The sequence below is a fragment of the Rattus norvegicus genome, chromosome 2, assembly GCF_021556685.1.
Source record: "Rattus norvegicus strain SHRSP/BbbUtx chromosome 2, alternate assembly SHRSP_T2T, whole genome shotgun sequence".
Classification (NCBI taxonomy): Eukaryota; Metazoa; Chordata; class Mammalia; order Rodentia; family Muridae; genus Rattus; species Rattus norvegicus.
In genome coordinates, this window is record NC_141535.1 from 16,281,465 (window position 1) to 16,308,194 (window position 26,730).

Genomic DNA, 26,730 nt, shown 5'->3' on the forward strand with positions numbered 1-26,730 from the left:
TGTACATTTGCTGGGGTTTGCACATTTCCTACAGATCCCCAGTCCTCTGAATTGTTTTTATGTCCAGACTCATCAAGAAAAGGGTACATTTATTATTTTTAATTTAGGGAAGTGCAGAAAAATATTAGACCACAAATTAACATGCATCTTCGGATTGCTAATTGTGCTCATTGCAAATTTGGGTCATTTTGCATGAGTGAGCCTAATGTGGGGCTTAGATTGCCGTGCAGCTCAGTGGATTCCTGATTCCCCTCGCTAATCCTGAACTCAGTGATTGTGTCAGGTGCAGTTCTGCGTGCTCTAGCAGCTGGCTCATCCTCATCAATGCAAATAAGGCAACTCCTACAATCAGAGCCTCGTGAGTGTGAGGCCTGATTGCTGAGGGCAGGCGAAAGCACTACACAGACTCTCACTTTCAAATCACGCTAAGTGACAAGAGGACTGCAGTGTCCCTCTGGTTCAAAATCAACCTTTGGAAAACAAGACAAGAAGCTGCAGACGAGAGCACAGCCCGCGTTGGGGAAGTAAACTTGTTTAGGGGCTTTATTTAGATACAGATATAACGTAAAGTGCATTTCAACAAATAATTGTTTAGCTCCCATTCTGAGCAGGCTTTGTTTTCAGAACTGCAGGGGTACACAAAGGTAAGAGACACACAGGCCCTGTCGCCAAGAAACCCTATGGTTTGATTGCAGAAAATTGTAATGATTCAGATAATAGCAGAACTATTATTAAGGAACAGTCACTAAAATTTTAAATGAAAACCAAAAAACATACTGTCGATTCAACTATTTATAGAGGAAATTATGGGAAAAAAAGTTAAGCGTGAGATTTTTTGAAGCTTCCGGTTCAAATCCCAGCCTAGCTACTTACTTGATCAACTTTCTTCACCTTTCTAAACTGCAGCATCACTAGCTCTCACACCTAATGCCCAGGGATGGTAGAGAGTGAAATGGTATTATACTAAGTAGTGTTACCACCTGCTTGGCACCTAGTAAGCTCTCTCTAATGTCAGCCGTGATTGTGATTATCTCCTCCTTAGCACACAAAGGGAGGAGCAGTACGGAAATGACAATGTGCCACTGTTTGAAAGACATTTATGGGATCTTGCTCCAAATTCCTATGTTGCACGTAGCACTTACCCTGTGGAGGGGAAAAATACTGTGAAAGCTAAAACGTCCTGCGTCTCTCTCAGTGGTCTGGTCAGTCCTGGCAACATAAAGAAGAGAACAAGAAATCTCTGTGTTTTCCCCTTTTTTTCTTCTCTAAACAAGTGTGCAGACTTCCCCGCATTTCAGCCCCACCCTCTTTATTTTCCGACCTGATCTATAAAGGGGGATTAAGAGCAGCACGCTGCTTTGGCACAGGGCGTATTCTGGGTGAGGACCTGGCGTGGAGTTTAATGAACAGAATTTTCTAGGATTGTGAGTGCATATTTCTAGACGTATGCTGGGCTCCAGCACAGGCTCTTGAGACAGATGAGTGGGCGTTTGATCAGACTTACGTGCTGCTCCAGAACACAGAAAGAGGTTAGAGAGGGAAAAGTCTCCCTTTTTCCTCATCCAGAGTTTGGACTCTGTAGATTCGATTGTAGATGACTTCTCCTGGTCCCCCATACTGAACTGCAACACAGAGATATCAGCACTGTGGGGATAAATGGTAGTTCTGGGTAGCAACAGATCCGCTTTCTCTATGTAGAGAGGGTGTCTGGTAGAGGTGTGCCTGGGTGGCGTCTCTCCCCTTTGAGAGTATGATGGAGTTAGTTAGCCTTCCTGAGGGAGATCGGGCCTACACAGCATCATAGACACCATATCCCCCCTGGAGTTCCTGAACAATAAAACTGCTTCCTCTGCCAAACACAAAGAATGGCCTGTGGTTGGATATTAGCAAACAGTGAAGCACAAAAACAAGACAGGAAAAGAGAGAAGCATGGAGGAAAGGAGGAAAACTGTGTTAAGAGAAAAGCATAGAAAAAGATCTCTTTTCTCCTGTAGTTTGCCACAGGACAGCCATCCAGTCCTACTGGATTTTTGCCATTGCCAGGCAAGCGATAAGGAGAAGGGGTTTTGATGTAATGCCAAGCAGGTCAGTGATGAGGCGTGAGGTCTTTCGGAAATAGCAGAGGTTTTAAGACCTTGGCATGGGGAGAGCCTGGGCAAGACGGGAAGGAGTTTGATCTTTTGCCTTTCTGCTCAGGACCTCTCCTTCTCTTCCTAATAGGATTAACAGATATTTTCCTAAGTAGAAATCAAAATGTGTCAAATCATCTGAGACAGTCAATTTGCTCACAATGCCCACATTCCACAGTACACAGGCAGCACTATTCAAAACCCGCTTCATTTCAAGAGACACAAAGCAGCTGAGAGGTAAACATTTATCTTCGTAATCTTACCCTCCTTTCAGACTGCTGAATTTTTCTCAGTGATGTTCCCCTCCTCTTTCACTGCCCCCCCAACAATCTCCACCCCAACCCATCTTCAAAACATCTAGTACAAAAAGACATGACTTCCTGGGAGGACTTGTGTCTCTGTGATCCTGATGATGCAATGCCTGTTCTTCAACCTTGGGAACTTCTCAGATGCACTCACATATCCTCCCTCAAGGCCCAGTGCTCCTTACTTTGCATCATTCACAAATTCTTCTGGCACATCTGCAAAGGTCATGACCTCGTTCCCCTCCCACCACCTCATCCCAGTTATCAGGACCCATTTCCCCACCACACCCTGCACTCTTCTGTTCTGGTTATCACTGCTCTTATTATCTGCTCTGCAAGTCAGACCTTATCCAGCCTCTTTCGGAAAGATTTTAAGTTGCTTTCCTTTGTGCTACCTTAACACCTGTCCTGTACAAACCAGTGTCTCCTGGGAACAATAAATGAAAGCACTTGGGAGTAGAGTTTCAGCTTCATGTGGCTGGGGTTCCTGAAAAAAAATTATGCGTGTTTTTAATCCCTTCCCCCCTTTCTTTCTTTTCACTGAGACTCCAAAAATAGACTGATTAGAAGCTCTGATACAAACAAAAACAATAGTCATGGGTGTGTTTTATTTTTAATACTTGAATAGTAGATACTTAACAAGCAGAATAAAATCTAGGTTGCATTTCTCTATCTTCTCACTTGCAGATTCCACATCTGGAATCTGGACTGTCCCCCAGTGGCCCTCAGTGTGGCCACTACTGGGAGTAATAGAACCCGTAAAAGGTGGGACCTATATGAGGAGGTCTTAAGTCTTCAGAGGAATCATGAGGACCATAGCTTCCTCCTCCTTCTTTCCCTTTCCCTATCCTAGCCAGCAGATTCCTCTTTTTTTTTTTTTTTTTTTTTTTTTTTTTTTTTTGCAACACACACTTTTACTAGGTCCAAATTATCAGACAAAATAAATCATGGACCAGAGCCTTCAACATCTGAGCCAAAACAAACCTTGATTTTTATATTTACCTCTTTGTTTCAATGACAAACCAGCTGACTAGTCCACTGCCTACAATTTCAGTAGACACACTGTTTTCTCAAAATGTGGATGCCCTACGGTCATTTCTGTAGCAACACCATTGCTATTGACACATGTCAGGTGCCTGGCTAACCATGATGTCCCGCATTTCCATGACACAAAAGTAGTGTGTCTGTCCATCCTACTTAGAAAGCTCAGCCTACCATTTCCTATCTCACCTGTAAACATGTGGCCATGTATTCTCTAGAGAAATAGCCGAATCCTCATAGAATAGCTCTCTTCCTTCCATATGCCTCTCTTCAGTAACCTACTGGACTGTGATTCCTAACTCTGGATCTGGCTGTTGTCTTCTATAGCAGAGCCATGGAACACAAGGAATGTATGTCCTTTATTCAGACCCTCTACCAACACCTAGACCCATCTGATGATGCCACTGAGTTAGGCGCAGTGTCCCAGCCTCCTTAGCCTGAGAAACCCACTCTTGATCTACATGTGCAACTGCATTTCAACCTAGGTTTGATGGTAATTTTCAGGGTTCCTCCTATTTACATTTTTAATACATTTCCATCTAAACATGTACCTTAGTAAAATCATATCAAGATGGATTGTGAAGTTAGAGAATTAAGAAGTGTTTCCTTGTATTGGAGTGAATAATAAATTATTTCCTATTCTCTTCTGTCTCTTGGCTGCTCTGGAATTGGCAACAAATACCTTGGAATCAATGTCCTTGACACAGTGGATTCATACGCTACTTCTGAATCATTTAAAGGACTGACAAGTTGTTTACTCTCTTGGCTGCCATTGGCTTGGAAACGAGTCGGTGTGCCCCACATGTTTATATTTAGCTTAGGTGTCATCGTTATTATTTTGGCTCTTATCTGCACTGGGTATTTATCCTCAAAGAATCACTACCGCCACAGCAAACAGGCTACCTTATATTTTAACATTTTTCTTGAAACCATACCTTGTTCTCAACCCTATCACTTCAGCACTGACTATTTTCTCCTGATAAGGCAAGTGACAGGTTAGCCTTAGTTAATGTAAAACAGGGAAGTGTTAATCTCATTTTCAACATGTCAGCTCTTCCAGGTGGGGCATTAATACGCAAAATCCCCTGCTGGCAGACTCAACTGAATCATTCTGGCTGTGAAGGGAAGCCCAAACCTGGTAATTTTTGCTTTCAGTTATTGAATGTGCTCAGATCTGTCTCATTCATTGAAAAAGATGTAACAGTAGACAAATGTACATAGGGAAACAAAGAGATGTTGGCAAACTATTGCCTGAACTCTGTTGTCAGACACTGGTTTATTTTAAAGTATTCATGCACTACAAACATTTGGGTTTGTTTTATGATAAATAGCAACCAAGTAAGGTATATTTAAAGCATGTCTGCACTGTGTGATTTTGCATTCTAGAATTCCAGGCCAATGTCACTATTTGCTGCATTCAGTTATACTGTACAATTTTTATTTTTTGAAAGGATCTCATGTAGCTCAAGGTAGCCTTACGTTCACAATGTAAGGATAACCTTAAACTTCTGGCCTCCAAGACTCCAGCTTTGAAGTGCTTGGACCACAGCCATATACCACCATGCCTAGTTTATGAGTTACTGAGATCAACTCCAGATCCTTATGCATGCTAGGCAAGCCAACTGAGCTCAATTCTCAGCCTTCATTCAGATTTTCTTTTGTTTTGTTTTTTAACGTAATAATTGTAAAGAGTGCCCTCAATGTTGTACAGCCTATTCACCAGCCCATTCTAGTCAGATCTTTATCATTGCGTTCTATTATCCGTCCTAGAGGCCTTACCCAGGGTGTTTACACTGTGTCAGATCCAGTCAGATACATGTAAATATCAGTCCTTATTAAAGACCCTTTTATAACAATGGAGTCTATCACAGAGACATATAGCTAGTCAAAATACAGGAAATAATACCCATCCACAATTGATATATCTGCAAGACAACTCCTGGACCCACAAAGATTCTAAGAGCCAGAGGAACCAAAAGTCTGTTGTAAAATTGACAATTCTGTGTAATTTCTTCACAAGAAAAGTACACCCATGAAATCTCAAAGGTATGATCACATAAAACAACAACAACAACAACAACCATTACAGGGACAACAGTAGTAGACAAGATAATATGGACTTGGAAAATCTCTTGGGGTACCATGAAGAGTTATAACAATTAATGACTTCTAAGGGAAGGAATCAGTCTTCCACAAGGATGAAGCCCTAAATCAGGCATCCAATCCTGAGTGGTCAGCCCCTAAAACATAGAGTATATGCATGGATTTGAAAAGGATGGAAAGACAGCAGCTCAGAAGGAGGGGGATAAATTGTGTAAATACAGTACACATGTATATGAAATTTTAAAGTACAATTTAAAAAGAACTAAACAAGGTTAAGGATGGAATCATATGCACACATATATTTTTGAAGTAAGATGTGGCTTAAATATTTTATTTGTCCTTAATGTTTAGAATTTTTTAAATGCCAACATTAATGACAGAAAGTTCTTCATGAAAATGAACAGATATGGACAACGTCCAAACGTTAGAGATGTCAAACTTTTTCTCTACATCTCTTAATCTCCTATACTCATCGAAGAGTCTAAAGGACAATTTCAAAAGAGAGCAACGAAACATACCACAAAAAGAAATAACAGTGAAAAGAAGTATTAAACTGAGTTTGTATTTGGTTTTTATTTTTATTTTAACTAATAATTTAGAAATGTACAGTTATGCTGTAATTTTACATTTCAATACATGCATAGGCAGTGTGATATTAGTATTAAGACAAGCATACATCTTCACGGTTACTGCTTATTCCTGGTTAAAGCATTCACGTTTATCCCTATTTATTCATATGTATACACAAGGTGTTTTCTTTCAGCAGTAGCCCCATTCCCTGACACTGAGCAATAAAATACAAAGACTTCTTTCTTCCAACTCACTACCTAGAAATAACCTTTCTACACTCCTCTTCCACCCCCGATGTCATTACTGTATGACGACACACTAGGGAAGGAGGAAAAGGCAGTGGAAAGGGGGGGCAAGATCAGGTATTCGGGTGAGACAGGACAGAAGAATGAATACAAACATGCAGCTGTCAAGAGTGGAGCATGGGGAGTGAAGGGAACCTGTAGAAAGTCCCAGATACCTGAAATGGGGGAGGATACCAGGACTTCATGTTGGTGACCTTAGCTGAAATGCCCAACAGTGAAGATATGGAACTTGAAGAAACCACCTCCAGTAGATAGACAGGGCCCCAGTGGAGGGACAGAGATACAACACCACCTATAAAACTTCCAACCAAAAGTTGCTCCTGTCTAAAAGAAATGCAGGGACAAAACTAGAGCAGAGACTGAAGGAATGGCTGACCAGTGACTAACCCAACTGGGGAGCTATCCCATCGACAGGCACCAAAGTCTGACACTGTTACTGATCCTATGTTGCAATTGCAGACAGGGGGACTAGCATGGCTGTCCTCTGAGAGGCGCTACCAACAGGTGACTGAGACAGATGAAGTTACTCACAGACAAACACTGGATAGAGGTCAGGGACCCTTATGGAAGTTAGGGGATAGATTGAAGAAACCAAAGGTGATAGCAACCCCATAAGGAAGACCAAAAGTGTCAACTAACCTGAACCCCCGGGAGATCCCGGAGACTGAGCCACCAACCAAAGAGCATACACAGGTTGGTCTGAGGCCCAGGCACAATGTATCAAAGAACTGCCTTATTGGGCCCCAGAGGGAGAGCGTGTGCCTAATCCTGTGGAGACTTGTTGCCCCAGTGTGAGGGAATACAGGAAGGGCACCCTCTCAGAGGCGAAGGGGAGAAGGGAGGGGGAGGAACTCTGAGAGGGTGGATTGGGATGGGGGCAACAATTGAGGTGTAAATAAATAAAAATAATTAATTTACCAAAAAACATTAATAAAAGAAATAAGACAACATAAGAAGACAAGTCCCACATGATCTCATTCATATGTGGGATGTACAAAGAAAAAGATAATGTCATAGAAAGAGAGAATAGAACGGTTTACCACACACTAGTGAAATCAGAGGAGAAAGAGGGGTGTAGGAAGGTTATTTTCTTATGTTACAGTGGATTACAGTGAGATAGAAGGAAGAAGCCTTGGTGTTGTGGACACATAGAGTTCTTTGTTTGTTCTATTTCTTAGCTATTGTGACTTGTGATATAATTAACAGGGGAATGCACATGTTTCCTCAGCATCCTTGTTTAATTTTCTTTCAGTATATGCATAGTAGCAGGATTGCTAAATAACACAGCAGTCCTATTTTTCACCCTTTAAAGAGCTGTAAATTCTTTCTCATATTAATTGTGCTAATGTACATTCCTGTGAACTATTCAAGAATTGCTTTTTCTCCACACCTTATTTTTGCTTTTTTGATAATGATAGTTATGAAATATGATACTTAGGTATAAATTTTTATTTAGTCTAATGTAAAATACTTTGTTCTATGTTCCTGATGGGCATTTGAAAATCTTCCTTTAAAATTATATAGATAAGGACCAGTCAGAGATGGTGCAGTCAGTAAAATTCATGCCAGTTTGAGCCTGTGGTAGAGTGTGTTATCCCATTCTGGCTAGGATAAGAACAGATAAGAAAAGACAGCACCCTGAACACTGTTTACATTGAGAACCAAATCTTCAATGTATGTGCCTTTGAAGGAAAGGAGATGCATTTCATGCCCAAACCATAATTGTCACTTTTAAACTAATATAAAAATTGTATTTATGAGGTTTTCATTCATTTGAAGAAAAAAATAGAATAGACACAGAAAGAGAAAAATAGGATGATTCCTGTCCTTGCTAGTGCTCATGTCAGTTTGACACAGCTTGAATCATTTGGAAAGAGATGACTACAATTGATTTATTATGGGAATGCCTGTCTTGATCAATGATTGATGTGGGAGTGTAGGGGATAGGTCTGATGCTAAGGTCCTGTTGCACAATTGTTTCTTGTTTATCAGTAAAGATACCAGGGGCCAATTGCTGGTTGGAAGGAAAGAGATGGGACTTCTGAATCCCTGAAGGCAAGCCAGCAGATACAGGGGAGAAAGGAGAATCGTCGCCACACTTTGGAGGGACAGAAGGTGACCAGCCATGTGAGATTTCAGGTGGAATGTTCATAGGCCGCTTCTTCAGGCAAGAGTTCAGAAAGTCGAGCTGGGACTAAAGGTAAGTGAGCAAATGACACTGAGAGCAGTTTGAGAGGGGCTGAGCTAAGAGTATTGGGAAGGGCACACTGGCCAAGGAAGGCTTAGAAGAGCCCAGCAATGAAGACAATAAGGCAGGTAAAATTGAACAATGTGTGTGTGTGTGTGTGTGTGTGTGTGTGTGTGTGTGTGTGTGTGTTTTCCATCTGCAGATCCAGTATTCTCTGGGAGGTGGCTGGTAGCGTGGTCTGCCTGGAGCTTAGTGAGGTCGCAAAAGCTACACGGTACATGGGAGGGTCTAGATCATTGTGAGCAATTTCATCACTGGGCAAGGTGTCCTAAGTATATAAAGAGAACTGAAAATACCATGAGAGCAATCCAGTAACCAGTATTCCTCCATGATTTCTGCTGTAGTTCTTGATACCAGGGTCCTGTCTTGAGATCCTTCCCCGATTTCCTTCAATGATATCATTGCAAGTGTAAGCCAAATAAACCCTTTTCTCTTTAAGCTATGCTTGTGGCCATGTTATTTTATCAGAGCAATGAAGACCCTAAGACAGCAATATAGGCAAATACAATAACATTTAAATGGAAAGTAGGTAAAAGTATGGATGTTTGAACAGATGAATAGACAAGGAACCCTAGAGCCATACAGATGTGAGCAGTTCAGTAGCAATCTGGGAAGAGACATGCTAATAGAAAGGGGCTAATTTTTACACTTTCCTTCCTACCTGGTTCAATGAATCCCATTTCATGATGAGTGTAAGTGTTAACATGGGTAGTTTATAGTTGACAAACACTGGTACAGACACTAAGACGACTCTAAGTTACAGTTATGTGCAAGCTCTGGGCCTGCAGTTTTTGTTTTTTTCTTGAAGTTTCAAATAGGGCCTGAATAATTGTGTAAAGAAGAGAAGAAAAATGAATCAAAGAGATGTGAAACAAGAAATGGGAGATACTGAGGAATTCGAAGCTGTCAAACTTACCCAGCGAAATAAACCAGGGAAGAGTTAGGATGATTTTTTTTCTTTCTTGTCCAAGTTAGTCACAAGCACAGCACCTCTTTCTATTCATCTCCCATCTGTACAAACTTCTCCACATACCATTTTATAGTTATGGAATTCATTTCCTTGCCCACTGGGTCAATCCTTTATCATTTTACCTGTTTCTTTTGTAATCACTTCTTATGCTCCATGCCAGTGTATGTCTATCCTCAGAATAAGAGTGACAAAAGAAAGAGAAAGTGGGCAGGAAGCAGGGACAATACACAACCCAGGCCTGATTGTTTCATTTCCCCAGTGAGTATTATTATGCATTTCCCCTTAAGCAGAGGCCATGTTATTGTCTGTTTAGCTTTCACCCAGTACATAGCTCCCCTCACTGAAAAATGTAGCACTAAATTCTAGCCCTGTTCTTTGCAATCACACAACTGATATTTTGTGCATTTAATTTCAAAAATCCTCTTCAATGTGGTTAGCATAGTTATAGCCTATATAAAATTCTACAGTGGTACTGGCATCTTGATTTTTCTTGGAAACTAATTCAGCACAACTTTAATTGAAAACCTTAAGCTTCACAGGTGAGTAGATGTGGGACATGGTATGAGCACTGTAAGAAAAATCAGCAATTACAAGGTATTTGTGAGATTCCTCAAGGGCTGGGTCTGGATCAGAAACCTGGACTCAGGCTCTGTACCTGACACATGGCCTCTCACACTCAAGTCAGTCAGCACCTTTGATCATTGGCTTTGCTTTGGATGTTGTGGTGAGCTACACTTTTCTATTCAGAGATGCCTTTTTATCAGGGTCTACCACAGCCCCCTCATTGGCTATTAGGAAGAAAAGTCATTTCCCAAGTAAGAAGTTGCCAGAAACTCATAACACTTATATGAATTTGCTACTATATAACACCATAGATAAGGCAAATCTTTAACTATTCAGAAGAGGTAGTAAGCAAGTACAGCAAAGGCTGCTGGTCTTATTCCATAGCTATAAAATATAAGGCTGCAGACAGTAGAAGTTAAACATAGGCACAAGACCAACCTCCTTACTGAGAGCTACTCTCTCCAGTCTCCCAGTCAGCTGCTGAATACAATATTGTCATGTATTGTATTAGAGGTCCCAGAATAAGTAAAACTGGTGAAATTCCTACCTTCTTGGGGAAAAAAATCACATTTGGATACATGTTCTACTTTCAAAACATAAGTAATATGCTCAGTTATTCCTGCAGTAGTTTGAATTATTTTAGATGAAAAATCTATTTTCTTGGCTCTTATAGAAGGCTATCAGTTAGTAAGAGCTTAATTGTATTGTGTATGATAAAAGGGCAGAGCAGAAGACACGGGAAGAATGGCAAAAAAAAAAAATTGAGACAACGGGTGATCTGAAGCTGTAGAATGTGACACCATAGAGGCATCTTATAATTACATTAGGATTATGGATGTCTCCAGACAAGTGGCTAGAAGGGGAGCTGCATCGGTGGCAATGTCTTGGGCTAGGAATTTGTAACCTGAGAAGCCTTATTAGAGAATCTAGATTTTTATTAACTTTAGCAATACCTGTGATGCATCCCGGTGAGCTTTTCTGACTTATAGTATTCCCGGCCCTGGAAAGATACAAAGAGTTTTCTGTGTCTCTATATATAGTCTGTATCAAGAGCCAAATAACTGATATTCTATATAAGTTTAGAAGATTCCTGTTAACATTAATGTAAAAGTACACCAACACTTAGGAAAAGAGTGAGGTGCAAAAAATTCTGTCAGCAAACTGATACCAGTGCTGGCAGAGACAGGACTGTTTGACTCAAGACACTAAATCCGGTTCTTGTTTGATGTTGGTTTGTTAAGTACTGGGGATTGAAGAGAGACACTCATCCACATTAAGCAAGTACTTTACCCCTGCACACCAGATCTTCAAGTCAGCAAGTTAGAAATGGTTTCACAATCTTGGCTGTTTCTTTTTGGAATTTGACAGTTTTTCAACATTATTCAACCACGAATTGTATTGCATGGAAACAATGATTTAGATTACATGTTACTCAAACTAACCTGTGAAAAATAAATATCATGACCACTATGTGGGCCTCAGTCTGTGCCCCTGAGCACTCATTTGCATGTATCTAATGAGTTCACTTAGGAAGGAGGCAAAGTGCAAAGGTTGCAGTTGTCTGAGTGATTGCAGGGTCATGAATTAATCAAATTTAGAGCTTTTTCATTTGTTTGTGGAAGATGCCTTTCATTGTCAAAGTTCCTGAATCTACATGTAACTGTGAGGAGTGCTCATCAGATAGCAAAAGCAGGGGAAATATATGGGGCCAGCATTCCAAATAAAACATAAGTGAATGTACTGTTTACATTTGGGGTAAGATACTATGGGCAATGTCTCCCTGCTAGCCAGTTCCTTTATGAGTCATAAATAGATTGTTGTGATATAAACTCCCTTTCTACAATTAAAGTGGGTCCCAAACAAATTGACTAAGTTTAAGATAAAAGAGACCATTGGATCTGCCTTACCCTACAGTTGTCTAAGATCTTTTATTATAGTAACATTTATTGAATATGAAGTAGACACCATTTAAGGCTCTGAATTTGTAAGAATGAAGACAGACTAGGTCATAGTGGCAGGTAAAATACCAAACCACAAAGATATCAGTAGTGGTTTGAATGAGAAATGTCCCTCATAGTCTTGGGCATTTAAACACTTGCTCCCCAGTTGGTGGCGCTGTTACTCAAACTAACCTGTGAAAAATAGATATCATGACCATTGTGTGGGTCTCCTTCTGTGCCCTTGAGCACTCATTTGCATGTTCAGGTGAGGCAGCTTCGCTGGCAAAATTAAACCACTAGGTGGGTGGGCTTAGACCAAAACCAACCAACCAACCAACAACAAGACTCATTCCATTTCCAGCTCACTCTCTTTGCTTGGAGCTCACGTTGAATGGTGTGATCTCCCAGTATTTTCCTCTGGCTGCCCCCTGCCTAATGCTTGCAGTCACACTTTCCTGTTATGTTGCACCAAAAGGTCTACCTATGACCATAAACCCAAATAAAGTCTTCCATCTGTACGTTGTTTTGGTTATGGTGTTTATCACAGCAAGAGAAAAGTAACTTCTGTAAATCCCAAGCCCTATTAATACAGAATCTAAGAATGGATTACCTTACATGGCAAAGGGAGCTTCGCAGAAGCCAGGGGACAACTCTCAGGTTGAGGAGATTATCCATACCTCGGTAGGCCTAATCTAATTGCAAAGGTCCTTAAAATGTCGAAGTTCTCCAGGATGGTGTAATCATGAGGCAACAGAAGAACAGACTCAAACTGGCAGAGGAATTCTACTACTTAGTGCTAGTTTTTTTTTAAAGATTTATTTATTTTATGTATATGAGTACACTGTAGCTGTCTTCAGACACACCAGAAGAGGGCATCAGATTCCATTACATATGGTTGTGAGCTACCATGTGGTTGCTAGAGTTTGAACTCAGAACCTCTGGAAGAGCAGTCAACGCTCTTAACCACTGAGCCATCTCTCCAGCCCTTATTGCTAGTTTTGAAAAGAGAGAGAAAGAGGCCAAGCATCATTCCTTCCAACTCCTTGATTTTAGTATAGTGAGAAGCGGATCAGATTGCTGACCTATAAGAGAGTTTTGTTCTACATTAAGCTACTTAGTGTGTAGAAATTCACCACAGAAGCAAAAGAAAATAATATTCCTTCGCTTTTTGTACTTTCACTATAAAAAATAATCATTAATATGGAAATATACACATATTTCAGACCATGCACATGTCCAAATAGGGCTATCGAGCAAATTAATAAAGTGTTCATTGGTTTGGGTGTTAGGAAAAGGCTGGCTGTCCTTAGGAGGCATTAGTCTGTCTCCTTTGCTGTAGATGAGGTATTGATTTGGATTCCAGGAGGGAGGGACAAACGCAGCCAAGTTGAAACCAAATGACAGTAGTGCAAAGGGAAGGGAAATGGCTGCTTTTATTCTCCCTTTTTTTCTTCATCTTCCTCTTTTGTTGTTTTTCCTCTCTTCTGTTCTTCAGTAGGAGCATGGCCGACAGGGCACCAAAAAGGACAGATTTATCCTTGGGATCCAGCTTCCTTAGATCAGCTCTGTCAAATAGTTTTGCTTCCTCCTTGAGAATGAGCTTGTTTCTCTAGAAGTCACCCACGCCGTGATGAAATAAGTCTCAGCACTTGAGAAGCAGGCCGGAGGACTGCAAAGTGAAGAGAGCCTCTATACACTGAGGCCCTTCTTTGGTGTCCTCCACCAAAATATACTCCTGCTCTGCTAAACGAAGTCATCTTTTTTCAAAATAAAGATCCACATGGAAACGAATGTAATTTAAGGCAGTGGCTTTGTGCATTGTGTCTAAGGGCTCTCTCAGAGAGCAGTCTTGAGCTAGGTCAGAACAAAAAAAAAAAAAAAGGTCAAGGAGCAGATGGTAGTAACATCACGAAGCTCACAGACTTCAGTACAAAGGCTACTGCACTGAAGAGGGGCACATCCAGGGACAGTGGAAGGAAGACCCTTGCCTTCGTGCAATCTACCTGGCATGTGAGGCATGATGGATCACATAATTTCTGGTACCAGTATGTATTAAAGAAAAGAAAAGAAAAAAGAAATGAAAAGAGAGTTGTAGGTGTCAAGAGCAGCTCCTTCAAAGAAATGATGTCACACTGAGACACTTTAAAGAAAGTCCCTCATGGTCATTATTAGAATGCTTTGCTCAAGGGAGTGAATGTCATCAGAGTTCTTCAAACAACAGCAGGCATTACATAGCCATCATGTTCAAGGCCAGGGATCCTAGAACAATCCAGCTGAAGGTAAAAATGCCCCCAGGGTTACAGGTTGTTAAATGATAGTTTTGATCCTCATTTTTATAATGTCCTCCACCCTAATATTGCCAACATATAAAAAACATTTTACAGAGATAGTTTCTTACATTATGAAGGTTTTTTTCACACTTGCAAATTAGCTTGACCTTTGTCTAGGACAGATGCTCTTTGAAAAGTTCTTAAACTATAATAAAGAAGACAATGGTGGCTGTTTATCACTGGCTCTTCTGGGTGGCTGATACACTGGGCTGTCAAAATGGCATGAAGCCAGGAAGAAGCCTCCACTTCATGCCACTGCCCTCCAGCGTAAGTCACCTGCAGGCAGAGACTGCTGATTTCACATAAACATAGGAGATAAATAATCAACGGAAGGCTATGAACTGCTTTCAGGGTCAATGGAGTTACTGGCAAATAAATACTTTTTATTCTCCAGAGGAAAGACCCACTCTCTAAGACTGTTTAATTGGCTTACAGACTTGAGTTAAAAGTAGTATGGAAAAAAATAGTTCTTCTTTTAGATAAATCTTTACAAAAGATTGGGGAAATAGGGCTTGGGTGCTTATTCTATTGTTGTTAAATTTTTATCATCCAGAGCTATTTTCATGTATTGATGTAGTGCACTTTGAGTACATTTTCCCAGACCCTGTTACCCTTCAAGCCCTTCGCTCTCCATTTATCCCTTGGTGTTTCTTCTACTTTTATGTTATCTATACATATATAATTTTATATCTATCATATAGAGGGAGCACACATGAGGAACAAAGTGTGATATTCGTCTTTCTGAGACTGGATGTCTGACCTTTGAACTTTTTTCAAGCCATGAGAAGACGGAAAGTGTGATGGGCCAGTACTACTGTGACTAAAGGGTGATCAATGGTATCAAAAGTGAAGGGATTTTACAAATATTAAATATTTTTATTGTTATTCTAGATTATTATTAGAGATTAGTCTACTGTAGCTATGACAAAAATACCTGGAATAGACAGCTGAAAGGAAAGATGATTTATTTTTTTTTTACAGTTCCTCAGGGCTTGGCTGTGGTTGCTTGGTTCTACTCATTTACAAAGAACATCATAGAACATCACAGAGTGGCCTGTAAGTCAAAGCAGATACTCTTTGGTTATTCTCATAAGCTTTCTTCTGCTACTGCACTCGCATATCTTGCAGGCAGGACACCATTGTAGATCGAAGAATTTGTAGCTGAGTTTGTGTTTATGTTTCTTTTTGATGGCGTGCAGAGTACATTCCTATGACGAAGACACATGCATGTAAGAGTTAAGACTCTGTGTAAGCACCAGCTCCATTGTTCCATGCACAGTGTAAGGGTTGTTTTCAGTACTGTGAATTTACTATCAGTCTGTGGAGAGCAAGACACTTGTTGGTAACAGCCTAAGTTGTTTGGGAGTTCCCATAAGTTGATCCCTTTGACCAACAAATCAATTGGATGTAACACAACCCCAATAATGGAAGTTTCATTTGGTGACCAGAGCTATTCAGCTGGGGCTCTGTCACTGCAATTATTTGGCTATTTTATTTAAATCCCCTTCATAGTTGTATGTATTTTAGGGCATTCCTACTGTATTAGCTTTCCATACCATCCCTTAAATGGCCCTTAATTTTAGCTGTTTCTCCTCATATTTCCTCCCTCATCCCTCTTCTCTCCCCCTTCCCACTTGATCCTCCAGTTCCAGTGCCCCATCCACCCATAACCATCTACTCTATTTCTCTTTCCTAACTAGCTCTATGTGCATCTCCAGTACCTTACTACAAAACTATCCTCTCGTTCTGCAAATTATAGCTTGATTATTGTTGACTTCACAGCTAATACCCACATATAATCGATGTATAAATATCACCTATTTATAAATCTAGTTGTCTGGTCTCACAATGTTTTTCTCTAGTTCCATCCCTTTACCTGCAAATTTCAAGATGCTGTTTTTAAAATGACTGAGTGATACTTGATTGTATAAATACAGCTCATTTTCTTTATCCACCTTCTATTGAGTGATATCTTAAGTTGTTTCCAATTTCTGGATATTATCAGAAATAAACATGGTTGAACAAGTTTCTTTGAGGCAGGATGGATAATCTTTTACGTATATGCTCAAGAGTCGTGTAGCTGGATCTTTAGATAGATTGATTCCTTGATGATAAAGTGTGTATCTTCAATGTGGCAAAAGAATAGAGCCCGTTTTTGCATCCATCCTGCTATGTGTGTCTTGTTATTGAGGAATTGAAACCATTCATATTTAGAGAAATCAAGGAGCAGTGTTTGTTGATTTCTGGGTTTTTTTTTGTTATATAGTAATAGTATTAGTACTCATAGTAGTAGTAATAATACAAGTAGGCTACTAATTGTAGTAGGTTTTGATGGTGGTAGTAGTAGTAGTTGTGTGTGTGTCTGTATATGCACAGATTTCCCTTTTTATTGGTTTGTGGCCTGGGATCTTTGAGTTCTTCTGGGTTTTGTGTGCGTGTGTGTGTGTGTGTGTGTGTGTGTGTGTGTGTGTGTGTATGACTAACCTGTTTAAGTGGGAGTTTCCCTTGTAGTGCTTTCTATAGGAATGGATTTGTAGATAGATACTGCTTCAATTTGGTTTTATTATGGAATGTCTTATTTTGTCAATCTATTGTAATTCAAAGTTTCTTTGGTATAGTAGTCTTTGCTGCCATTTATGGTCACTTAGAGTCTATAGAACATCTATCCTACAGGCCTTTCTGGTTTTTATGGTTTACATTGAGAAATCAGAGAGGCCAGCCTTTATATTTTACTGTCTTTTTCCTATGTAGCTTTTGACATTCTTTTTCACTCTGTATATTTAATGTTTTCATTATTATGTGCCAAGAAGTCTTTGGTTTTTGGTCTAGTCTATTAAGTGTTCTATAAGCTTCTTTTACCCTTATAGGCATCTCCTTTAAGGTAGGGAAATTTTCTGTGATTTTGTTGAAAATATTTTCTGAGCCTTTGACCTGGATTTCTTTTCCTTCCTTTATTCCTAATAGTCTTAGATTCATTCTTTTCATACAGTGCCCCAGATTTTCCAGATGTTTTGTAACAGGAGGGTTTTTTTTTGATTTATCATTTTCTTTCATTTAAGGTATTTGTGTCTTCCTTCCAGTCTTCAAGAACTTCAGAATCTCTCTCGCATCTCTTGTACTCTGTCAGTGAGCCTTGCCCAGGAACTTCCTAAATTTTTCATTTTCAGATTTCCTTTAGTTTTGGTTTTTTGACCAAATTAATTCCAATTAATTCCATTTTTGACTTTCAGGTTTTGAACAGTTTTATTCTTTCTTTTCTACTGTTTGTCTTGGTGTTTGTAAATTTCTTTAAAGGAGCTACTTATTTCTTCTTTAAGAACCTATATCGTATTCATAATGGTCATTCATCTTCTTTGCTTTGTCCTTCTGCTATGTTGCAATTCTCAGGTCTACTGAGGTAGGGTTGCTGGGCTGTAGTGAAGTCACATTATTCTGCCTGGTATTGATTTGTTTTTATTTTGGCTTCTAGGAATATGGGTTTGCACATATTAAAATTCTAAGCGTTTATATTTGTTTTTGTCTTTGTTGAGTTTGTTTTTTGTTCCTTGGTCTCTGTTGCCTTCTCTGGTCCTTAGGAGAGTGTGGTGGTTGTATGTTGCCTGGTGGGAAATTCTGGCATCTTGATAGGTGTGGCCTCTGAGGGGCAAGGTCTAGAGATAATATTTTTATAGGTATTGGGAGCTGATACTAAGAATGAGGGTGGGCTGTGGAGATTAGAGGTGGTCCACAGGTGGAGGAAAGCAGGCTGGACCAGCAGTGCCTTCTTAGTCACCTGAAAATGGAGCACAGAGTGAAGAGAGTACACAACAGTTAGCCTGATACAGAGTTGGGGTGAGACACAGGCATTTAACATGGAGGGAGGGTGACGATATGAAGTTCACCTACCTGCTTTGCTGGCCTAATTGCTTGTCTGTCACGCTTGGTTGGTAGGTTCCCAAGGAATGTCTTCCCGGGTAAGAGGCCTGGATAACAGAGTAAGTAGTGGATAAGTTTAGAGAAAAAAATCTGTGTGAGCCTCTGAAGATAGTGGCAGAGAAGTGGAGTCTGTAGACGGTAGTTCGTTATAGAGTTACGTGAGACTGAAGGATTGAATTTAGAGAAGAGAGGGAGGGGGAAATCTGTACTTCTCCCATTTGCTTCTCTGGCTCGAGAGGCCTAAGGGCTCCAAGGGAATGCCTGATAGATTTGGGGACTTGGATTAAGCAATAAGTGGGAAGACGAATTTCAGAGGGGAATATCAGTGTGGTCTATTAGAACCCAGAGTAGAGAGAAGGGGAGGTTCCAGCAGGTGGCCTGTTACAGAGCTGGGCATAAGACTGGGGGAATGGATTTGGAGAGAGGAGAAGAAAGTGAATATGCCCTTAGACTACCTGCTTCCTTGGCCAGGGTGCTTCTTTTCACCTTCAGAATCCCCTTTCCAAGTCTCATGACCTATACACACACACACACACACACACAGAAACACACTCACAGACACACACACTCATACACACTCACACATACTCACACACAAAGACTCACACACACTCACAGAAACACATTGACAGACACACACAGTCACACATCCACACACTTTCACATACAAACATTCACACACACTCACACACAAACACACACACTCACAACAAACACACACACAAATACACACACTCATTCACACACACTCACACACACAAATACATACCACAAACACTCACAGACACACACTCAGACACACACATTCATATATCCACACTCTCACACTTACACAGACACACACAGAAACACATTCACAGACACACACTCACAGACACACTCACACATATCCACACACTCACACAGACACACACAAGCATACTCACATATACACTCACACACATATACACAGAGAAAACTATATTTATGAATTTTATATCTAGATTCTAGACATAAAACAAAATATGCAGTATTTAATTTTAACTCCCCCAGTTACCTTTGCATTTCGTTATTTCATTTTTCTCTATGGCTGCATAAATACTCCACTGTTCATCTACACCACATTTTTTATGCCTCTGCTGACTGACATTTAGACTAGTTTCATTTATTAGCTATTTTGAATAGTGCAGCAGCAATAAACACAGGTGTGCAAGTATTTCTGTTATGTTGACTTAAGAACGTGTGTGTGTCTGTGATGTGTGTGTGTGAGTGGGTTTGTGTGTTTGGTGTGTCTTGTGTGTGTGTGGTATGTGTGTGTGGTATGTGTGTGTGTGTGTGTGTGTGGTGTGTGTGGTGGTGGTGGTGTGTATGTTTGGTGAGTGTATGTGTGTGTTATGTGTGGTGTGTGTATGTATGTATGTACAAGTACAATGTATGTATACACCCAAGAGTATATAACCAAGAAAAATACAGCTGGGTCAAATTCTAGTTCTGTTCTGGGTTTGATGAGAAGACTGCCTACTGACCTCCATAGTGTCTAGACACATTCACCTCCCAACAGTGGTGAACAAAGTCTCCTCTTCCCTCCTACTTGTCAACACTTGTCTCCTGTTTCTCCTTTAACAAGTACTGGCGGGGGAACCAGATACACATCTGTCAAGCACTGCAACTAGATTCTTCTCTCATAAAGCAAGTCAACTCAAAATAGATCAAAGACCTTAAAGTAAGACCTAAAACTTGAAAAGTACTAGAGGAAGAAATGTCCAAGTCTAGGCATATGCAATGAATTGCTGAATAATACTCCTCTAGCTAAGGAAACAGCAGTATGAAATGACAAGTGAAATTCCTCAAACACAAATAATTCTGTGTGGAAAGGAAAGCCACAAGGAGAGTTCTGTATAAAGAATTGGAGGAAACATAGGTCAGCTCCTGACCTAAGACTAGACTATTTAGAATACATACCTGGGGTGAGCTGTGTATAAATTCTCAGTTAAGAAAAATAATACATAGAGAACTTGAACAATGAAACACTAACATATAACCCAGTCAGCACATGGGCAACTGACTGAACAGTTCTTAAAGAGGTATAAACATGTTGCATGTAATTTTAAGAAGCACACTTTTCCTTGCCTGGTCTCCTTGCCCAGTGCTGCGTCCCCTCACAACATAGCTCCTAGATCACACCACTGCTGGCTCCATTTAGGGAAGCCACACATGGTCCAGCTAGCCCTTGGGACCAGCAGCCACCATATTGCTGGCCTTTGCTCTCTGACGACCACACTTCTGGCTGGCCCTGCCTGGCTGCTCAGTGATGTCGCTCCTGCAAATGCCCAGAGCCACTGCTCATGCTTCACCAACCAGCCACCCCCGCAGCTACCCTGTTGACCACCAACCACACTCAGGTCCTATGCTAGTTCTCCTGGTCGCAGCTTGCAGCTTGCCTGGTGCCACAATGGCCACCCCATTTCACCCAGTTCCCTTTAGCCCCATGAAAGGAAAACACTAGAGACTTTTATATTTCAAAACTGACCAGAAAATTCAAAGGCTGGACGAAGAATACCCTGCCCCATCCTCCTTGGCCTCCTCAGTGGCTGCAAAGGCCACAAACTATCGGTGCCCCAGGAACCTACAAGTCTGTAGCTCCTTGCTGCCTGCGAATCCTCTCCTTCTTCCTGTTCTGTCCGGAAATCTCGCCTTCTCTTTAGCCCAGAGATTACACCCAATAAAGGCATAAAAAATATTTAGCATTTCAGTCATCAGGAAAATGCATATCAAGCTACATTGATGTAGATTGTGTGCGTCGATGTAAAGTCCAAGGCCTAAGTGTTCAGCACCATAAAAATAAACAAAGCTACATTGAGAGTCCATCTCTGTCTACTCAGAAGATGATCAGCAGAATAAACACACACAAATCATGGTGGAGATGCAGGTTTAGGGAGCCCTACATGCAGTGGAAATATAAGTTAATTCAATAAGTTTAATCACTATGATGATTGCTATAAAGATTCCTCAACAAACTATTGTCTTGCATATACTATTCCTTAGTATCTCAAGGATCAAAGTTACAACACTGTAGAGATGCATGCACGCCCACATTCATAATGGCATTGTTCACAGCAGCAAAGTCTTTAAGTCGACTGTGTTCATTAACATATGAATGGGTAAATTAAAATAACATATATGTGCATAATATATATATGCACACACAATAGAGTATTATTGAACAAAACTGTATCGATCACTGAAAAATAATATGGAGTCTAGACTAAGAAATAGTTGAGAAAAGAAAAGCGACTTGCTTGGGAAGAAGAAAGGGACCAGCAGGAGGGTGAACAGAAGCAGACAATGGGGAATGAACGTGATCATTGTACATTATTCACCCATGAAACTACATACTAAAAGGAAAGAAATGATGAGTGATGAGAAGAATAAAATTATGAGTGACAATTTTCATTAACAAATAAACTCTGTGAAGAACTGTAGATGTTGCTGACTAAATTAACTCATGCATGAGTGTCCAGAAAAAGAATATGCTAAACTAAAATTAGTGATTCTGATTATATTTATGAAGAAAAGAGAAAGAAATCTTCCATGGCTACATGGAACAGCCATGTTTATTCTCTTACCGCCAACATACATGGCACATGGGTAATGTTTCCTGTCATGATTACATACACACTAAACTGGAGTTTAGGTTTAGAGAGAATGAAGGTATAGCAAGATTGCATATGTACCCTAGAGAAGGAAGGAAGTGATCTAGATATTCAACATATCTTTCAAGTCAACACGAGCAATTTCATAATTTATGTGTAAACCATACCTCAGACTGCCACATGAAAGAAGAAAAAGAGCCCATGCAAGGAGATTGACAAGAAACATGAAGGCAAAGTTCAAAGGTTCAGCTAAATGACAGACGTCAATCAGGGGAAAAGACTGAAATAGGGAGAACCATGGAAAGGGGTCTGCCATGTTCTGCAGCATTCTACAAGGTAATTCAGCAATCATGCTTTGTAAACAATGCATATATTACCTTGATGTACAATGCAAAAGTCCCAACTGAGATGATTAAAACAATGACATAGTCTGATATATTTCTCACACTAAGGATGTATTGACTATTTAAATCCTTATATACATTCATTATAATCGTTTTGTTTTTGCGATTTAAGATCAGGTTCATCTGAGGTAAAATATCCAGTAAGCATTTTCTTTCACAGTCTTTTCCTTTAAAAGTGAAGGATGTAGACCAAAGTTGTTGCAACTACCGAAAATACTTTTGGAGCTGTCTTTAGAATTTCAAAGCCTGTGGCAAATTTCTTTAAATAACTTCAAAGGTGTCAATTCATGGATTTAATATTTAAAAGAACCAGAAATTGTTTGGAAACACATCCTATTTGAGCAGTCACAAGCTAGATAAAACTATTTCAGGTGAAAATCAAGGTATGACTAATACAGCTGATTTTTTGGATGGTTTATGAATTAGCTGCTAAGCAGACTTTACAAAGGAACAGGATTCCAAAATCATGTTATCTTTGATGCAAAATTATCACAATATGTGTGTGAAGAGGCCAGTCCCACAGAAACATCAAGGATATTCTATATAAAGCATGCAAACAATACTTATACTAGGTAACTGCAGGAGTGCTGTTAAGGAAAAAACATGCCATAGGAAACAACATAGACTGTGCATGATAATATTGCCTGTGAAGTTCCTCTCTGTTCTAAATCCAAGTAGGATTGACCCTCTAGAGTGGGAACAGATCTTCCCTCAGTGTTAATGACACACCAAGTAAGCTTTGATTTGGACCTGCTTTGATTGGCCCTGCTACTAGTCGAGTGATCTAAAATGGTTGAGGACATCTTTTTTCATCAAAACTCTAACATTCCATGGCTGCAGCGATGGCTCGATGGTTTATAGCCCTTGCTGCTCTTACAAAGCACCAGAGTTAGGTTACTAGCACTCAGTTCAGATGATTCACAATCTACTTGTAACTCAAACTCAAGGGTACAGTAGATGTCCACACTTCACTTCTTAGGAGAGAGAGAGAGAGAGAGAGAGAGAGAGAGAGAGAGAGAGAGAGAGAGAGAGAGAGAGACGACAGATACATTAGACAGTGGACAATGATTGGAAGGAATATGTACATTTCTCTTGTTTGGCAAACATTTCACTAAGCACTTTGCCACTGCAAGCTAAATACAGAGTCTGAAGATCAAGGGTGGAGGAACCAGTAGCTGACTGTCTATAGCACCACTATACACAAAAAAAATGTACTTTACAAACTATTTCAAAACTGCATTTGTTTATGTAGTATAATCTGCAAGAACTAATTCACTGGAGTTTTCAGCTCAAATATATAGCTGATAAATAGAGATACACAGAATTATTGATAGATGATAGAGATAGATGGATGAATGGATAAATAGATGATAAAAGATAGATGATAGATTGACAGATATAGATGGATGATAGAAAGATGATAGGTACTGATTGATTAGATAGATAGATAGATAGATAGATAGATAGATAGATAGACAGACAGACAGACAGACAGGCAGAGATAATAGATACTTTGAATCTTTGACCTTTGCATGAAAACCTCATTTCTTCTCTTCTCAAGCTGACTTCAGTATCTTAGAACTCATGAGGCATATACGACCTGTCTTTACCCTCTTAAAGGCAACTACAGATTTTTACCCAGCAACACTTTCTTTATTCTTTCTATGGAAAGTTGCAGGCCTGACAGATGAGAAAACAAATGAATATTGTGAGTATTTCTCATGATTCAAACATCGAGGCAAGGCTTAGTATTGAGATAAGCATAGAGTTTCATAAAAAAAAAACAAGAAATTAAACTATTATATTATCCATCTATCTCACTACTCTGTATGTATCCAGCAGAAATGATACCAGTGGTTTGAGGTGCTTTTCCCACTCTCATATTTATCACAATATTGTTCATAATCACTAAGGTATGAAATTGACCTTGTCTTTTAAAGATGAGTAGTTACAGAAAATATGCAGTTATATGAATAAATACATTCTTTACATTTATTAATACATAATTAATGTATATTAGAAATTTATATATAAATAAAATATTTTATATCACATATATTGTGACATTTGGTCATTAAAAGGTATGAAATTCTGCCACTAAAAGTAATGAGAATAGAACTGACAGATGTGCTAACTTGGGCATAGGAAGATGAATATTACAGAAGCTACTAAGTTAATCTCAAAGCAATAGAGAATACAGTAGTTGTTTCCAGATGCCTTTGGAAAGAGGATGGTGGGTGGGCATATTGTCCAGATGGATGGGAGGAATTAGCATCTAATATTCTATTCAGTACAATGAGACAACCAGGCTAAACAATAGTTAAATGAGTTAGAAAAAAACAAGCAGAGGAAAGTTTGAAGGTTCCTAGTACAAAGAAACCATAAATGCCTAAGGTGAAAAATATGCCTGCTGCCTTGACCTGGCCACACATAAGATATATACATAAACATGTCTCACTGTACCATATAAATATAAGTGATCACTTTACATTAGTTAAAAGTAAAACTATTGATAAGTAACTCAGAAAATGAGATTTGTCCCTTTTAGTATTTTTCTCCTGTACTTTAATCTAACACGAAAGTGTGTATCCTTGTCAAAATTACATTATCTCCCAGGTACATATTAGGCAGTAGTATATTAGCCTAAAATAATTGATTATGGAGTTTTCAGAAAAATTTCAAAGCATTTTTAAAGTATAACCATTACTAGACTTAAATTAAACTTAGCATTAGGGCCAGAGAGATAGCTCAGCTACTGAAGTGCTTGCCTTACAAGCGTAAGAACTTAACCCTGTGAATAAATGAAAAGGAAGCCTGGTGAGGAGGCACACACTTGTAACCCCAGTGCTGGGGAAGTGAAGTCAGGAGTATGCTTGCATTCACTGGCCAGGCAACCTAGTCGCAGGCTGATGAGAAGCCTAAACTGAAATAAGTTGAGGTCAGCAACTGAATAGAGGTGCTTGCTGCCAAGCATGGGGACCTAAGATCAATACTCAGTAACCACATAGTGGAAGGAAAGAACCAACTCCTATAAATTATCCTCGAACCTCCACATATGCATACCATGCCATGTGCATGTGTGCATGACTGTGCATACAAGAGCATAGAATAAAATTAATTATACTAAAAGCAAGGGTAAACAAACAGGGAGCACATGCCTGTAATCCCAGCTTCTAGGAGGCTGAGGTAGGAGGACTGGGAGTTTGAAGACAGTCTGGACTCCAGACTCTTTCAGAACAAAACCAAAACCAATTAATGTTAAATACTCAGAATTACTTTGGAGCCCATTGCAGATGCACCCCTTGTGGTGCGAGTCTTATGTGGACAAGAACAATGGACTGCGGCACACCCTGGTTCAGGTTCATGGTGTTCTTAGTAGCTTGAAAGAAATCTGTTTTCTGCTACTTTGTTTGTTTTGTTCTTTTAGATCCTGTTTCCTGTTATCAAACATTTGCTAACATACTAGTAGTGGTAAAGGAAAAAATGATCAATGAGTAGAATTTCTATATTTCAGAAATGAAGGAGCCCTTCTTTTTTATTGGTTATTTTATTTATTTACATTTCAAATGTTAGCCCCCCTTCCCAGTTTCCCCTCCAAAAACCTCCCTTCCCCTGCTTCTATGATGGAGCTCCCCTCACCCACCTACCCACTCCCAACTTAGCACCCTGGCATTCCCCTACACTGGAGCATCAAGCCTCCACAGGACCAAGGGGCTCCCCTCCCATTGATGCCAGATAAGGTCATCCTCTGCTACATATGCAGCTGGAACCATAGGTCTCTTCATATGTACTCTTTGAGTAGTGGTTTAGTTCTTGGGAGTTATGGGGGGATCTGGTTGTTGATATTGTTGTTGTTCTTATAGTGTTCCAAATTCCTTCCACTGAAGGAGCCTTTCTTACTTAAGCTATGCAAAACAGGTTGGTGCATTTATTTTAGTTTCTGTTATTGTAACTCTGCCAACTGGTGAATTATTTCAAAATTATTTAGAATTTTTCTAATGAAATGTGAACCATTTAGTGCATTGCTCTTTAAGTAGTAAAAATATAATCCCAAGAAGGTTTGCCTGGAATGTAATTAATATAAAAGAAGTGTAAAGTGCTGATTATTTTTAAGAGAAAGTGTATTAGCAGAGAGGATTAGGTGGAGGTAGCCAAGCAGGAAAGGCTTGGTACTGAGATCTTGAAGTCAGAGATTAGCATACATAGAAGAAAAGGGGCATTAACGACAAACTGCTTTTGCTTTGTAAAACAGCAGAGTTTTGTGAATTAGAGAC

The 26,730-nt window shown here is 39.8% G+C and overlaps 1 long non-coding RNA gene across 2 annotated transcripts in view; it reads right to left on the reverse strand.

Annotated features, from left to right (window-relative positions):
• Nucleotides 1-15,453: 15,453 nt before the first annotated feature.
• LOC147995966 (uncharacterized) overlaps nucleotides 15,454-26,730 on the reverse strand; it is a 145,207-nt gene continuing 133,930 nt past the window's right edge. For both annotated transcript variants that reach the window (XR_015673746.1, XR_015673747.1), the window contains exons 5-6: nucleotides 18,391-18,467; nucleotides 15,454-18,277 (exon numbers count right to left, since the gene is read on the reverse strand). This is a non-coding gene — a long non-coding RNA (uncharacterized LOC147995966). The remainder of the gene's footprint in view (nucleotides 18,278-18,390; nucleotides 18,468-26,730) is intronic.